The sequence below is a fragment of the Argopecten irradians genome, chromosome 10, assembly GCF_041381155.1.
Source record: "Argopecten irradians isolate NY chromosome 10, Ai_NY, whole genome shotgun sequence".
Taxonomy (NCBI): Eukaryota; Metazoa; Mollusca; class Bivalvia; order Pectinida; family Pectinidae; genus Argopecten; species Argopecten irradians.
In genome coordinates, this window is record NC_091143.1 from 16,549,889 (window position 1) to 16,567,681 (window position 17,793).

Consider the following 17,793-nt stretch of genomic DNA (forward strand, 5'->3'; position numbering starts at 1 on the left):
AACAGCATGACACAAAAATCTCTAGTAAAGTAAATGTGTACCGATAATTTGTACAGTAAACAGCATGACACAAAAATCTCTAGTAAAGTAAATGTGTACCGATAATTTGTACAGTAAACAGCATGACACAAAAATCTCTAGTAAAGTAAATGTGTACCGATAATTTGTACAGTAAACAGCATGACACAAAAATCTCTAGTAAAGTAAATGTGTACCGATAATTTGTACAGTAAACAGCATGACACAAAAATCTCTAGTAAAGTAAATGTGTACCGATAATTTGTACAGTAAACAGCATGACACAAAAATCTCTAGTAAAGTAAATGTGTACCGATAATTTGTACAGTAAACAGCATGACACAAAAATCTCTAGTAAAGTAAATATGTACCGATAAATTGTACAGTAAACAGCATGACACAAAAATCACTAGTAAAGTAAATATGTGCCGATAATTTGTACAGTAAACAACATGACACAAAAATCACTAGTAAAGTAAATATGTACCGATAATTTGTACAGTAAAATGCATGACACAAAAATCTCTGGTAAAGTAAATATGTACCGATAATTTGTACAGTAAAATGCATGACACAAAAATCTCTGGTAAAGTAAATATGTACCGATAATTTGTACAGTAAAATGTATGACACAAAAATCACTAGTAAAGTAAATATGTACCGATAATTTGTACAGTAAACAGCATGGCACAAAAATCACTAGTAAAGTAAATATGTACCGATAATTTGTACAGTAAAATGCATGACACAAAAATCTCTGGTAAAGTAAATATGTACCGATAAATTGTACAGTAAAATGTATGACACAAAAATCACTAGTAAAGTAAATGTGTCACGATATTTTGTAGTTAGTGTACAAGGTATAATCAGTGTACAATATAGTTAGGTATAATTAGTGTACAAGTTATAATTAGTGGACAAGGTATAATTAGTGTACAAGGTATAATTAGTGTACAAGGTATCATTAGCGTATGAGGTACATTTAGTGTACACGATATAATTAGTGTTCAAGGTATAATTAGTGTACAAGGTGTAATTACACATTTGATAAACTTGTCTTTTGACATTAATTATATGTATTATGATTTAAGTGAATAGGCGGGCAAAGGAAGGCTAAAGTCGGTAAGAATGGTGTTGATATATCCAATTTAATTTCTTATGAAATAGGGAAATAAAACTTTCAATCAAAATTGCTCTGCATGCAAAGAAATTAATTTATATTACAGGAATCCTAAAACGTCCTCCAAGCTGGCTATGTCCGTGTTGACATTCACACGCAGCCTCGCTTTCAAAATTTATTTTGAGAACTGTGCTAAATTTACACGGGCTTTTCCATAATCTCAATGGTCAAAACTTGACAACGTAAACAGAACTTTGCTATTTACGGCCTATATTTACGAAGCCGGGTATGTATTTAGTGCTGCGGAATTAATAAAGTATTCATATTTGAGTTAGGATATGTCTATGTCATCGATGTTACAAATGAATACGTCTATCTGGCTAGGTTTACCTTAGGTAAAGTTGCATCAAATCGGTGTACGTGCTGAAATTAATATACACTAAACGTTTATCGACGTTTTATGTCAGTTCAATATTAATGTTCATATGGGTGGTAGGTTTCATGTTGTAATACCAATGCAGGTTACATTACAATATCTCATGGATATTTATTATAAGTTATTACACAACCAACCGAAATTATACGTCCAGGGCTAGAGGGTAGATGCGTAAATATACCATCGGACACATGTACATCTTAATCATAGTACAAATAATTAATGTCAAAAGCCAAGTTCATGAAATGTGTAATAATACCTCGTATGGTAATTATACCTTGCACACTAATTATACCTTGTATACCTTGTACACTAATTATACCTTGTACACTAATTATACCTTGTACACTAACTATACCTTGTACATAATTATACCTTGTACACTAACTATACCTTGTACACTAACTATACCTTGTACACTAATTATACCTTGTACACTAATTATACCTTGTACACTAATTATACCTTGTACACTAATTATACCTTGTACACTAACTATACCTTGTACACTAATTATACCTTGTACACTAATTATACCTTGTACACTAACTTATACCTTGTACACTAGTTATACCTTGTACACTAACTATAACCTTGTACACTAATTACACCTTGTACACTAATTATACCTTGTACACTAATTATACCTTGTACACTAACTATACCTTGTACACTAATTATACCTTGTACACTAATTATACCTTGTACATTAACTATACCTTGTACACTAATTATACCTTGTACACTAACTATACCTTGTACACTATTATACCTTGTACACTAATTATACCTTGTACACTAATTATACCTTGTACACTAACTATACCTTGTACACTAATTATACCTTGTACACTAACTATACCTTGTACACTAACTATACCTTGTACACTAATTATACCTTGTACACTAGTTATACCTTGTACATTAACTATACCTTGTACACTAATTATACCTTGTACACTAATTATACCTTGTACACTAATTATACCTTGTACACTAATTATACCTTGTACACTAATTATACCTTGTACACTAATTATACCTTGTACACTAACTATACCTTGTACACTAACTATACCTTGTACACTAACTATACCTTGTACACTAACTATACCTTGTACACTAACTATACCTTGTACACTAATTATACCTTGTACACTAAGTTATACCTTGTACACTAATTATACCTTGTACACTAATTATACCTTGTACACTAACTATACCTTGTACACTAACTATACCTTGTACATTAACTATACCTTGTACACTAACTATACCTTGTACACTAACTATACCTTGTACACTAATTATACCTTGTACACTAACTATACCTTGTACACTATTATACCTTGTACATAACTATACCTTGTACACTATTATACCTTGTACACTAATTATACCTTGTACACTAATTAACGTATACCTTGTACATTAACTATACCTTGTACACTAATTATACTTGTACTAATTATACTTGTACACTAATTATACCTTGTACACTAACTATACCTTGTACACTAATTATACCTTGTACACTAACTATACCTTGTACACTAATTATACCTTGTACACTAATTATATACCTTGTACACTAATTATAACCTTGTACACTAACTATACCTTGTACACTAATATACCTTGTACACTAATTATACCTTGTACACTAATTATACCTTGTACACTAATTATACCTTGTACACTAATTATACCTTGTACACTAATTATACCTTGTACACTAATTATACCTTGTACACTAATATACCTTGTACACTAATTATACCTTGTACACTAATATACCTTGTACACTACTATACCTTGTAACTAATTAACACCTTGTACACTAACTATACCTTGTACACTAATATACCTTGTACACTAATTATACCTTGTACACTAATTATACCTTGTACACTAATTATACCTTGTACACTAATTATACCTTGTACTTGTAACTATACCTTGTACACTAATTATACCTTGTACACTAATTATACCTTGTACACTAACTATACCTTGTACACTAATTATACCTTGTACACTAATTATAACCTTGTAACACTACAATATACCTTGTACACTAATATATACCTTGTACATAACTATACCTTGTACACTAACTATACCTTGTACACTAACTATACCTTGTACTAACATATACTTGTACATAATTATACTTGTACACTAATATACCTTGTACACTAACTATACCTTGTACACTAACTAATTATACCTTGTACACTAATTATACCTTGTACACTAATTATACCTTGTACATTAACTATACCTTGTAACTAATACCTTGTACACTAACTATACCTTGTACACTATTATACCTTGTACACTAATTATACCTTGTACACTAACTATACCTTGTACACTAATTATACCTTGTACACTAATATACCTTGTACACAACTATACCTTGTACACTAACTATACCTTGTACACTAACTATACCTTGTACACTAATTATACCTTGTACACTAACTATACCTTGTACATTAACTTGTACAAATATACCTTGTACACTAACTATACCTTGTACACTAACTATACCTTGTACACTAATTATACCTTGTACACTAACTATACCTTGTACACTAATATACCTTGTACACTAATTATACCTTGTACACTAATTATACCTTGTACACTAACTATACCTTGTACACTAGTTATACCTTGTACACTAACTATAACTTGTACACTAACATTATACCTTGTACACTATTACTACCTTGTACACTAATTATACCTTGTACACTAACTATACCTTGTACACTAATTATACCTTGTACACTATATACCTTGTACATACTATACCTTGTCACACTAATTATACCTTGTACACTACCTTGTACACTAATTATACCTTGTACACTAATTATACCTTGTACACTAATTATACCTTGTACAATAACTATACCTTGTACACTAACTATACCTTGTACACACTATATACCTTGTACACTAACTATACCTTGTACACTAATTATACCTTGTACACTAACTATACCTTGTACACTATAACTATACCTTGTACACTTAACTATACCTTGTACACTAATTATACCTTGTACACTAACTATACCTTGTACACTAATTATACCTTGTACACTAATTATACCTTGTACACTAATTATACCTTGTACACTAACTATACCTTGTACACTAATTATACCTTGTACACTAACTATACCTTGTACACTAATTATACCTTGTACACTAATTATACCTTGTACACTAATTATACCTTGTACACTAATTATACCTTGTACACTAATTATACCTTGTACACTAATTATACCTTGTACACTAATTATACCTTGTACACTAATTATACCTTGTACACTAATTACACCTTGTACACTAATTATACCTTGTACACTAATTATACCTTGTACACTAATTATACCTTGTACACTAATTATACCTTGTACACTAATTATACCTTGTACACTAATTATACCTTGTACACTAATTATACCTTGTACACTAATTATACCTTGTACACTAATTATACCTTGTACACTAATATACCTTGTACACTAATTATACCTTGTACACTATATACCTTGTACATATACCTTGTACACTAAATTATACCTTGTACACTAATTATACCTTGTACACTAATTATACCTTGTACACTAATTATACCTTGTACACTAATTATACCTTGTACACTAATTATACCTTGTACACTAACTATACCTTGTACATAATATACCTTGTACACTAATTATACCTTGTACACTAACTATACCTTGTACACTAATTATACCTTGTACATTAATTATACCTTGTACACTAATTATACCTTGTACACTAATTATACCTTGTACACTAATTATACCTTGTACACTAACTATACCTTGTACACTAACTAACTGTATACCTTGTACTAATTATACCTTGTCACTATAACTTGTACACTAATTATACCTTGTACACTAAATAATTATACCTTGTACACTAATTATACCTTGTACACTAATTATACCTTGTACACTAACTATACCTTGTACACTAATTATACCTTGTACACTAATTATACCTTGTACACTAACTATACCTTGTACACTAATTATACCTTGTACACTACTTGTACACTTATACCTTGTACACTAACTATACCTTGTACACTAATATACCTTGTACACTAATTATACCTTGTACACTAATTATACCTTGTACACTAACTATACCTTGTACACTAACTATACCTTGTACACTAACTAACCTTGTACACTAATTATACCTTGTACACTAATTATACCTTGTACACTAATTATACCTTGTACACTAACTATATACCTTGTACACTAATTATACCTTGTACACTAATTATACCTTGTACACTAATTATACCTTGTACACTAATTATACCTTGTACACTAATTATACCTTGTACACTAATTATACCTTGTACACTAACTATACCTTGTACACTAACTATACCTTGTACACTATATACCTTGTACACTAACTATACCTTGTACACTAATTATACCTTGTACACTAATTATACCTTGTACACTAATTATACCTTGTACACTACCTTTACACTATTATACCTTGTACACTATTATACCTTGTACACTAATATACCTTGTACACTAATTATACCTTGTACACTAATTATACCTTGTACATTAATTATACCTTGTACACTAATTATACCTTGTACACTAATTATACCTTGTACACTAATTATACCTTGTACACTAATTATACCTTGTACACTAATTATACCTTGTACACTAATTATACCTTGTACACTAATTATACCTTGTACACTAATTATACCTTGTACACTAACTATACCTTGTACACTAACTATACCTTGTACACTAGTTATACCTTGTACACTAATTATACCTTGTACACTAATTATACCTTGTACACTAACTATACCTTGTACACTAATTATACCTTGTACACTAACTATACCTTGTACACTAATTATACCTTGTACACTAATTATACCTTGTACACTAATTATACCTTGTACACTAATTATACCTTGTACACTAATTATACCTTGTACACTAATTATACCTTGTACACTAATTATACCTTGTACACTAATTATACCTTGTACACTAATTATACCTTGTACACTAATTATACCTTGTACACTAATTATACCTTGTACACTAATTATACCTTGTACACTAATTATACCTTGTACACTAATTATACCTTGTACACTAACTATACCTTGTACACTAATTATACCTTGTACACTAATTATACCTTGTACACTAATTATACCTTGTACACTAATTATACCTTGTACACTAATTATACCTTGTACACTACCTTGTACACTAACTATACCTTGTACACTAATTTATACCTTGTACACTAATTATACCTTGTACACTAATTATATACATACCTACCTTGTACACTAATTATACCTTGTACACTAATTTACCTTGTACACTAACTATACCTTGTACACTAATTATACCTTGTACACTAATTATACCTTGTACACTAATTATACCTTGTACACTAACTATACCTTGTACACTAATTATACCTTGTACACTAATTATACCTTGTACACTAATTATACCTTGTACACTAATTATACCTTGTACACTAATTATACCTTGTACATTAATTACACCTTGTACACTAATTATACCTTGTACACTAATTATACCTTGTACACTAATTATACCTTGTACACTAATTATACCTTGTACACTAACTATACCTTGTACACTAATTATACCTTGTACACTAATTATACCTTGTACACTAATTATACCTTGTACACTAATTATACCTTGTACACTAATTATACCTTGTACACTAATTATACCTTGTACACTAACTATACCTTGTACACTAACTATACCTTGTACACTAACTATACCTTGTACACTAACTATACCTTGTACACTAACTATACCTTGTACACTAACTATACCTTGTACACTAATTATACCTTGTACACTAATTATACCTTGTACACTAATTATACCTTGTACACTAATTATACCTTGTACACTATACCTTGTACACTAATTATACCTTGTACACTAATTATACCTTGTACACTAATTATACCTTGTACACTAACTATACTAACTATACCTTGTACACTAATTATACCTTGTACACTAATTATACCTTGTACACTAATTATACCTTGTACACTAACTATACCTTGTACACTAACTATACCTTGTACACTAATTATAACTTGTACACTAATTATACCTTGTACACTAACTATACCTTGTACACTAATTATACCTTGTACACTAATTATACCTTGTACACTAATTATACCTTGTACACTAATTATACCTTGTACACTAATTATACCTTGTACACTAACTATACCTTGTACACTAACTATACCTTGTACACTAACTACTTGTACACTAACTATACCTTGTACACTAATACTATACCTTGTACACTAACTATACCTTGTACACTAACTATACCTTGTACACTAATTATACCTTGTACACTAACTATACCTTGTACACTAATTATACCTTGTACATTAACTATACCTTGTACACTAACTATACCTTGTACACTAACTATACCTTGTACACTAACTATACCTTGTACACTAACTATACCTTGTACACTAACTATACCTTGTACACTAACTTTACCTTGTACACTAACTATACTACTATACCTTGTACACTAACTATACCTTGTACACTAACTAACTATACCTTGTACACTAACTATACCTTGTACACTAATTATAACTTGTACATAATAACTTAACTATTATAACTTGTACACTAATTATACCTTGTACACTAACTATACCTTGTACACTAACTATACCTTGTACACTAACTATACCTTGTACACTAATTATACCTTGTACACTAACTATACCTTGTACACTAATTATACCTTGTACACTAACTATACCTTGTACACTAACTATACCTTGTACACTAACTATACCTTGTACACTAACTACCTCTACTTGTACACTAACTTGTACCTGAATACTTGTACACTAACTATAACTACTTGTACACTAATTACACCTTGTACACTAACTATACCTTGTACACTAATACACTTGTACACTACTATACCTTGTACACTGTTACACTTGTACAATAATATACCTTGTACACTAACTATACCTTGTACACTAATTATACCTTGTACACTTGTTAATACCTTGTACACTAATTACACCTTGTACACTAATTATACCTTGTACACTAATTACAACTTGTACACTGATTATAACTTGTACACTGATTACCTTTGTTTCGGTAGATAAGGTGTTATATCACCCTTGTATAATTTCAAATAATGACCGAGGGCGTATTTATTCTACTGAGGCAATATTAATCCATATGGACCTCAACAAATGTTCATAATTAATACTATAGCTTTACATCTTCAATGTTAGCTACTTTTGTTGAAAATCCACTAACTACTATAGCTTTACATCTTCAATGTTAGCTACTTTTGTTAATACTATAGCTTTACATCTTCAATGTTAGCTACTTTTGTTAATACTATAGCTTTACATCTTCAATGTTAGCTACTTTTGTTAATACCATAGCTTTACATCTTCAATGTTAGCTACTTTTGTTAATACTATAGCTTTACATCTTCAATGTTAGCTACTTTTGTTAATACTATAGCTTTACATCTTCAATGTTAGCTACTTTTGTTGAAAAATCAAATGGAAACAAAATAAAGAAATGTATATCCACTAACTTCTGTAGTGATAACAGAAAGATAGGTATTAAAGAAATACGATGTATCAGCACACATTGCCGCACTCATCCTACCGACTACTTACCTGTAAGTGTACCTGTTTTCTCCCTGACGTTAGCGCTATATAATGGGTTATATGTACCCCGTAGTGAATTGCTATCTTAAGATTACGTAAGTAACAAATACACCTGAAACTCACGTGAAGATATATTGCTTGTGTACAATGTACCCATGCGATACAACCTCCTGACTTCACTGCGTCAACGAAATTTCTATTTCCTCGGTAAAACAATTGACGTTATTTTCAAAATCTAGGCTATGGTGTCACTATAAAGAACGCAAACAACGGATTTGGGTGATATATCACGCACGTATTATATTTGTATCTTCGCACTTCAAAATAGCAGGAGATGATAATTGTAAAATAGTAATAAAACGTCGATGTATGAGAGAAAAATACTCTTTCATATGTGTCATAGTTAAATATCCCTATTCTTTATATCACCATATGAAAGAGTATGATTATATTCAATAAGATGAACGAATACTGCACATGTAAGTACATGTTAAAGTTAATTATAACATGAAATCAGCAGTTTTTGTCTTCAATCTTTTCGTAATATGATTTGCGTATTTGTGATTTAGTATCTCATTAGTGAAATTAAGCAACTGATTTTCGCGCGCGATTTTATTTCGCGGTAAGAAAGACAAATCGTGGAAATAAATCGCTGCAAATTTGAATGTAAATCATAACGACTGATTTTCAAGATGTCAGAACTCTGGGAATCAATAATCTCACGATTGTGTGGGGTGCCCTCTGACTGACATGCCACAAACTTGTTTTATTACATTTTATCGAAAAAAATATTTCGTGTTATCGAAATATTAATTCGTTTTATCGAAATATTATTAAGTTTTATCGGAAGCTATGGAAAACAAGTTTGTTTACATTTTAAAGTACTCCCCTGTACTTTCTTCTTTTATCTTTGCATCTGTACTTTCTTCTTTTATCTTTGCATCAGTCCTTATATCAACACCTTAACTGTCATCATCAGAATTCCAAACCTTTCTTAATTATTGCTTTGATAATTATGTTCCGGTAGTAATGAACACAGATGATGAAATAAGTAAGAAAATTTCCTTCACTGATTTATCCATTTTATAATGTGTATATCTTTCATATTTATAATAGTGGATATTTTATTTTCTATATTTTTCACGGAGAGATGAATAAATTTCTTGTCCCATTCTATGGTGAGAATTATAAAGTTGCAAATTGTTACATTGTCATCCATGTTAGGGCACTCAAAGTCATAGTTCTATGAAGAACTGCAAATAAAGTTTTTTGTTATTCTTTATTTCGGAATATCTCGACATTGTTTTCATAGCCAAACAAAGATGAATTTTCCATTTAAACAATAATTATTTAAATGTTTCTCTCACATATATTATTAATTATGTACATGTAGCTGCGATGTGCAATTGAGTAATAAAAGCTGGGTGTTTTAACCTCCCCAAAATATAATGTTGATTATTCGAAAGAATTTTAGGTTCACGTTAGTAAACACCAATTCATTATTTCATGATAGTACCTGAAAATTTAATTGCCTGAAATTTCGTTTTATGTCGATGTATTAATCTAGAAAAATACAGCATACATGTGTATTTCCCCTCCGGTAAATGCATCTACTAGTTTACTTATCTTAACATAGGATTTGGTAATTTAGAATTGTTTCTAACTATCATATGATTTTATAAAATATCAATGCATAAATCAAAATTTCATTGTTTCCTTTCATAACAAATATATTTGTGTTATTTTAATAAGAGCGCAGATCTTCGCTTGGTGGTCCGAAGCGCCGCGAACGAATCTCTATACAGAAACCTTTATTCATGATATTTAAACATAGAAATACTATGCTCTGAAAATCTTAGTCACAGTTCCGATGGCACTGCCGTAGCAGGTTTACCCCTATCCTGAAACTAACATTTGAGTACTAAAGAAATATTTGCAATTAAGTGATTGTTTACCTGGAAATGATTGAAGGCGTTTGAACAGAAATGGAATAGTTTTCGATTTTTTCGATTGCTTTCAGTAGCCAAACCGGAGGTAAAAATTGTCATTAAACTCAGCCTGGAATCTGGATATGTTTCGCTTCCTGCCTACATTTAACATCAAGCAACGTATTTGTATACGTAAAAATACTACCAAAGTATGTCGTCAACGTCAAGCTTTATTTTTACTCGCGGAATTAACCATCTATCGTTGCAAACATTTATAGCTATGTGATATGTCAGAGCAACTTTTTTTCCAATCAAACAATACACGAAGCAGCGCTCGTGCCAAGGCTTTGTCTTAATTCATATTACAATGTGCTGAGATTAATAAGACATAACAAACCAGTGATCGATTATAAGGCCTGCAATTTACATCACAAAATACCCACTGAAGCCTTCCGTGTTTATATATGGATCACATTTAGTGTGGCCTCATCATGATTCCATTCTTTTCTAATAGTGGAACTCTTGCTCTATTTATAGTGCTATCTGTCTGAAGCATGCCGCCAAATGCATCGAACAAGCACACACTATCCTTTCCGGACACACTATACAGACAACGAGCGGAATAGTTGTTCCTCTCCCTTTATGCTGAGCGCTAAGTAGGGGCAGAAACTACCACTTTTATAGACTATGGTGTATCTCGGCCATGGGACAGAACCCAGATATTTCCTCACATGGACGAGTTGAGGCCAAAAGTCAAGCAGTGCCTAGGGAGATGTAAGGAAGAGAAAGTCAGTTAGAAAAAGAGAAAGGATAAGATCTGCTAAATTTACTCGCCTTTTGTGATCATACAATAGGAGTAGCTGGTACAATTGTAACGCCCTACATTCATTGCTAACACAATAAAAAGTTAATACTTGAATATCGATATGAAACTGGGGAAAGGAGCGTCTAGTTGTGTTACATGGGGCCTCGCTTTTTTATACAAATGATACAGTTTCTGCTTTCCGTTGCTCTTGAAAACTGAAGTTGCATTATTTTTAGCTATTAATTTTTTCGTTAAGGCTAGGATAGGGTGTCTTGTCCAGTATTGGTGTCTTGAAATGACAAGAAATTTATAAACTTCATGAGATCATCAGTCACATGAATAAAAAAACGACACTTATTATACGCCTAATCGTATACGTAAAGTGAAGTTAAATAAAAATGGCATCAAACCAATGATTGATAATTTAGTGATGCGTGGTGTTTCGGCAATGCCATAAAGATTAAAAAATCTGCACCTGTGGTTGTCTTTTTCCGCATATCTTTATCGCACCTAGGATAGAAATCTCTCCAAATGATTGGCGAAAAACCTTCACGTGGTGAGCTCATAAAGGTTTAAAGATGCTCCACCGCTGACAAATAGTATTTTTCCACTATCAAAAAAAGGAGCAGACGATTTAGTATTTTCTTCAGTTACCAAAGTTACTTACTTTACACCATTACCACCATTGAAAAGTTTGAGCTTCTAATTTTACTTCAAGTTAAAAATATGAAAAATAATTAATTGCATCCCGAAAAAATTCCGTCGCACTATATCCTATATGGAAGGAAGTACTGATTGCGCATGCACCATGGTGGAGCATCTTTAATGTCCATAGATATCAAATTGTGTATTTTTTTTTAAACTACATCCTTTAAACACTCGTGTCTTATTGTTTTTATTGCAAAAAACATTTATCCTATGATTTCCTAGAAATGTACGGCATATCAACGTTAATATGCTGTGTTATAAACAAATCTTGGTTGGGTTAATATATATGCAATACTGGCCTAAGCCTATTCTATAAAGCATATGTTTTTATATCGAGGAAGTGTTAATCATATCTACACATGATACAAATTACATCTTTAATGCCAAATTTAATGAAATGTTTTGAGTTTTGCGAATGTTTTCATGAACAAACTTAAAATTACTAGCTGTTTTGTATGCGTATCGAAAATGAACAAATAAGTTTACAATGTAGATATAAAACTTCACAATCATTAGATAGTATACTATGAAGTTCCTATTTTGAGATCATATATGTTCAATCTACTGTCTTTCGTTCACATTGATGTTATATTGATATGAAGGTAACGTTTAACTTACCTACAGTAATTAACTGTGTTCTCATATATAAGTAAACTTATTAGTTGTAAATAAGTCATCAGGAAATGGTTCTGAAAAACTCTTCATGCAAATTACTGCATTATGTCATCGATGACGGCGGTTCAACTAATAGGGTTGGTGGAAGTACTGAGAGTTATATCAAAGCTGGGAGGGAGAAGCAATGGTAATCAATGCTGATACTTGGTGTATAATATCTTAACTGATTCCTGTCTGTACGTTCTAGCCAATAAGAGATAATTAGGTATATACGTCAGGAAAACAATAAAATAAAAGAACCTGGCGAACAGATGCGATAATCCATCTAGCAGCACGAATGCGTCATTAAGTGGACATATCTCTCTGCCAAGTTTATCAGCAATACAGTGTTCAAATTTATAATACTTGTGAGGAAGGAATCGGCTTCAATAATAAATGTTATCTCAAAAGCTGGTATGTATACGCATTTTGGTTCGAATGTACATTTTGCATAATTTAATACGGAAACGCTATCATTGCGGTGTCCAGATTATGTCATTGAAGAAAAGCGAATCTCTAAACCATTCAGAAAGCAACGTATTAGATGCTGCATTAATATATGATATATATGTGTATTCAAAACATTTTATCTTTCTTTGCAGGTCCTGAAAAAGTATCCTTCACTATGTTCCGGATTTGACACAATAAGATAATCATGATCGATCGAAGCATCGTCAAATATTCACAAATGTGTAACTTTATAAACAATTCCACAAAAATCCCAATTTATAACCAAAAGGTAAGCACAATACATCTATATTTTCTTCATTAGAACTGGATCTTACATAATTTGTGACCATTATTACGAAAAGTCGTTTACTTACGGTCATATACACATAATAGAAACTCGTATGCTTGTTATGATGCTACTCAACGACAATTTCTGTTTTGAGTGTATTTGGAGGCCCGCGAAGGAAATCCAACCCATGGCCGCCAAGAAACTTATAACTCCTAAAATTATTTGTCTGGAACTTACTTACTAGTGGCTGATCCGACTTGATACAGCATTAGTTATTACAGCAAACTAGACCAATGAAGTTTACCTATTAGCTTTGTCTAAATAACTCGATATTGGTGGAAGTGTGCATCATTAACAATCAAAAAGGTACTGGTTACTTATTGACTATATCAATCATTATGTGCGTGTGATGTGAATGATTTTTATTTGAATGTACCTGTAGGAAGTCTTCTTCATGCTGGTAGATTTGTTTTGGTTTTCACTTCTTGATTAATTAAGCTTAAAATCTTGTCTTTAATGACTTCCATACCTGAAAACAGTATCCCCAGAATTCCATACAAATCTTACCTGAATCCTGATGGTTTTTATGAGACATTGGCAGTATGAATAACACAACACTTGTCGAAGATGACGCCTCAAGCAGAAACGTAACTATTATACTGTTTTTGACTTATTCCATTTGTCTAATAATACCCAATGTATTAGCTTTTATCTCACTTAAACAAGCGAAAAGGATTCCGAAGAAAATAAAGCTGCCGATAATGAACCTTACATTTAGTGATATCTTAACTGGATTGTCGTTTGTAGTCCATGGGACGTTATTAACTGTGGATTTACCCCGGCCCTTAAGGAACACAACCTGTTACTTCCAGCAGATCTGGACACTTACCTCCGCTTTTGCATCCTTCTCGATTGTCGGCGGTATGACTATCGATAGATGTATCTGTATATATTATGAGTATGTCTACCTGACTAGAGTAACGACACAAGTCATCCGTATCTGGCAAGGTGTCAATTGGGGAGTGTCGTTCTTTTTTGCCATCCTGATCTTTGTCGACATAAATTGGGATGCGCCTTGTTACTATCGGTTTATCGTTGGGAAATATGGACGAATCATGCACATGTTTTACGGTATATTCTTCAGATTCATTTCGGCAGTTGCTTTTGTGTTGATTTGCATCAAAATCAAAGGAATGAGAGATTCGGAACGCTTAAACGGAGTTACAAACTCAGTTATCTACAGAACAACGTACAAAGTGCTAGTGATTGGACTCACGTTTCACGGAATGTACCTGCCACTTTTTTGTCATCACATATTTGTGTTAATCTATCCTGATAAGGTTGAAACTGCACAGAATATCTACATTGTCGCAAGTAGTCTGCCTGTGTTGAATAGTTTTGTAAATCCTTTTCTATATGTATGGAGATTTCCTGAATGTCGCCTACAACTGAAAATAATGTTATGCTTCTGGAATAAAGAGCTCAAAGAAAGGGAAGAGAGCAAACGAAAGCATCTGATGGTGGGATTTTTAAAAACAGCGGCCAACTCCTCTTAGCTGTCTAAAAAAAGGAAAGAAGTTTCAGTATTATATGTTCTTAAATCATGAAAACGCTTCAGAAAAAGGAATGTCATTTTTACCAAGGTTACAAAATATGAGCCATAGCAGCAGACTGAACCTAAAAAAACCGCTTTTTTCTATTAATCAGCAAAAACCTTTGATACGAATTATAATATCCTACGGCATAATTATGAAAATTGTTATCAAAACACTGATATGAAAATGTAATTTGCAGAACACAAAAAAGTTCTTATTCAATAAGTATTTTGCAAACATGACATGTCTTAGATTTTAACGTAGATGTCAACTGTGGTAAAACTAATTTGAATTTCTTAAAAAAATTTTTTTATCTTTTTAATGAATATTTTTATATTGTTTTCACTTAATATGATATGATTTATTGCTATTACTGTGGTTATTATTTTTTTAAATCTAATCCAGCTTACATTTCGCTCACTAGAGTTAAAGATTGTTACGGCAGTTGAAAACATATTCATCATTTTTTTTATCTGTTGATCCTGTTTAACGGGGTCCGCCCACGAGAAAATCAGTCTCTGTCAAAGAAAAAAAATAGTAAAATACATCTCTGAACACGTGGTGTTATACTTTAAGCCTTGAATGTAAATGTTATCGGACCGATCAGGACGAATTCTTTAAACTTAGTTTAAGATTTTTTTAAGTATGACCTTTTCGTCAAGGCCCTGAATTGTGGATCTGTTTGGACACAAAATATAGTAACAAAGTAAACCAGTTAATTGTCGCCTGCTATTAATTTTCACAGGAAAGCAGATATCGCGAAAACAAATCGCCGAGAAATAGTATACTTATTACATAGCTTTATTATTCCAAATAGCGGAATAGTGTAAGGTAAACTTATAACATGACTTTATTATTCAAAATAGCGAAATAGTGTAAGATAAACTTATGACATGACTTCATTATTATTCAAAACAGCGAAATAGTAATATTCTAAGATTGATCAAATTATCGTGGGTGTTATTTTCTTCATTAATTAGTATCCGGCTTAGTTTTCATTATCGACAATATAAATTCGAGAAGGTCAGAAAACTCCCGATCTATACCAAGGATTTATAAGTCACTTATAAATCCTTGTCTATACATAAAATCTACCCTGCATGCAGTTCAAGTTCGGAGATACACACACATGCAATGTACGACTCGTAGTACAATAGAAATGTAGAAATCTTCATCTTACATCTCTGGTATTTTTGGTATATTTTGCCTATCATACTGAAAGGTTATAATATTGTCACATGCATAGGCCTATAACATATAATTTTAAATTATAGGCGAATGTTTGTGACACAAGGAAAATTAAGACGCGGGGTTTGTTGAAATTTTAATGCTTCTCAAATTTGACCTGAATATCAATTTACGATTACAAATCAAAAACCGTCAGGATTTCTGTAATAAACTGATACAAATTACAATGTATGTGTTAATTGCAATACAGATATAAGTACACCGTAAGCTTGTAATTAGGTACTGTGAAACCCGTCATGAACAAATAAACAAGGATTTTTAAAAATTAAAGGCAGATACGTTTACGAAAAACCTTAATAATTTGCTCTTATAAACCGATACAATATTTGCTAAATGAATCTTAGTGATAGAGAATGTATACTTGAAGTAATAAAAACGCTTTTTATTGAAAAGAAATTAAGTTCAACGATAATATAAATTAAAACACAATTTTTAAATCTAGGTGGATTTGATATCGTTAGGTTTTGAAAATAATTAACTTTTATAAAATGCCAGCATGCTATCATCTCCAAATATTATATAGAAAGTTAAACCAAGAAACATAATTATTTAAACACAATTATGTAAAATCCACATGAATCTATATTCCGTGCTATACTCGTCATGAAAGTTTTAGATATTGCCGAGAATTTTGTTTTGTGACCTATCATTTTGTGAATTAAACGAATCTATATGATCATGAGAAAAATCATTAATTACTGTTAAAAGGAAATAGAACATTTTTGT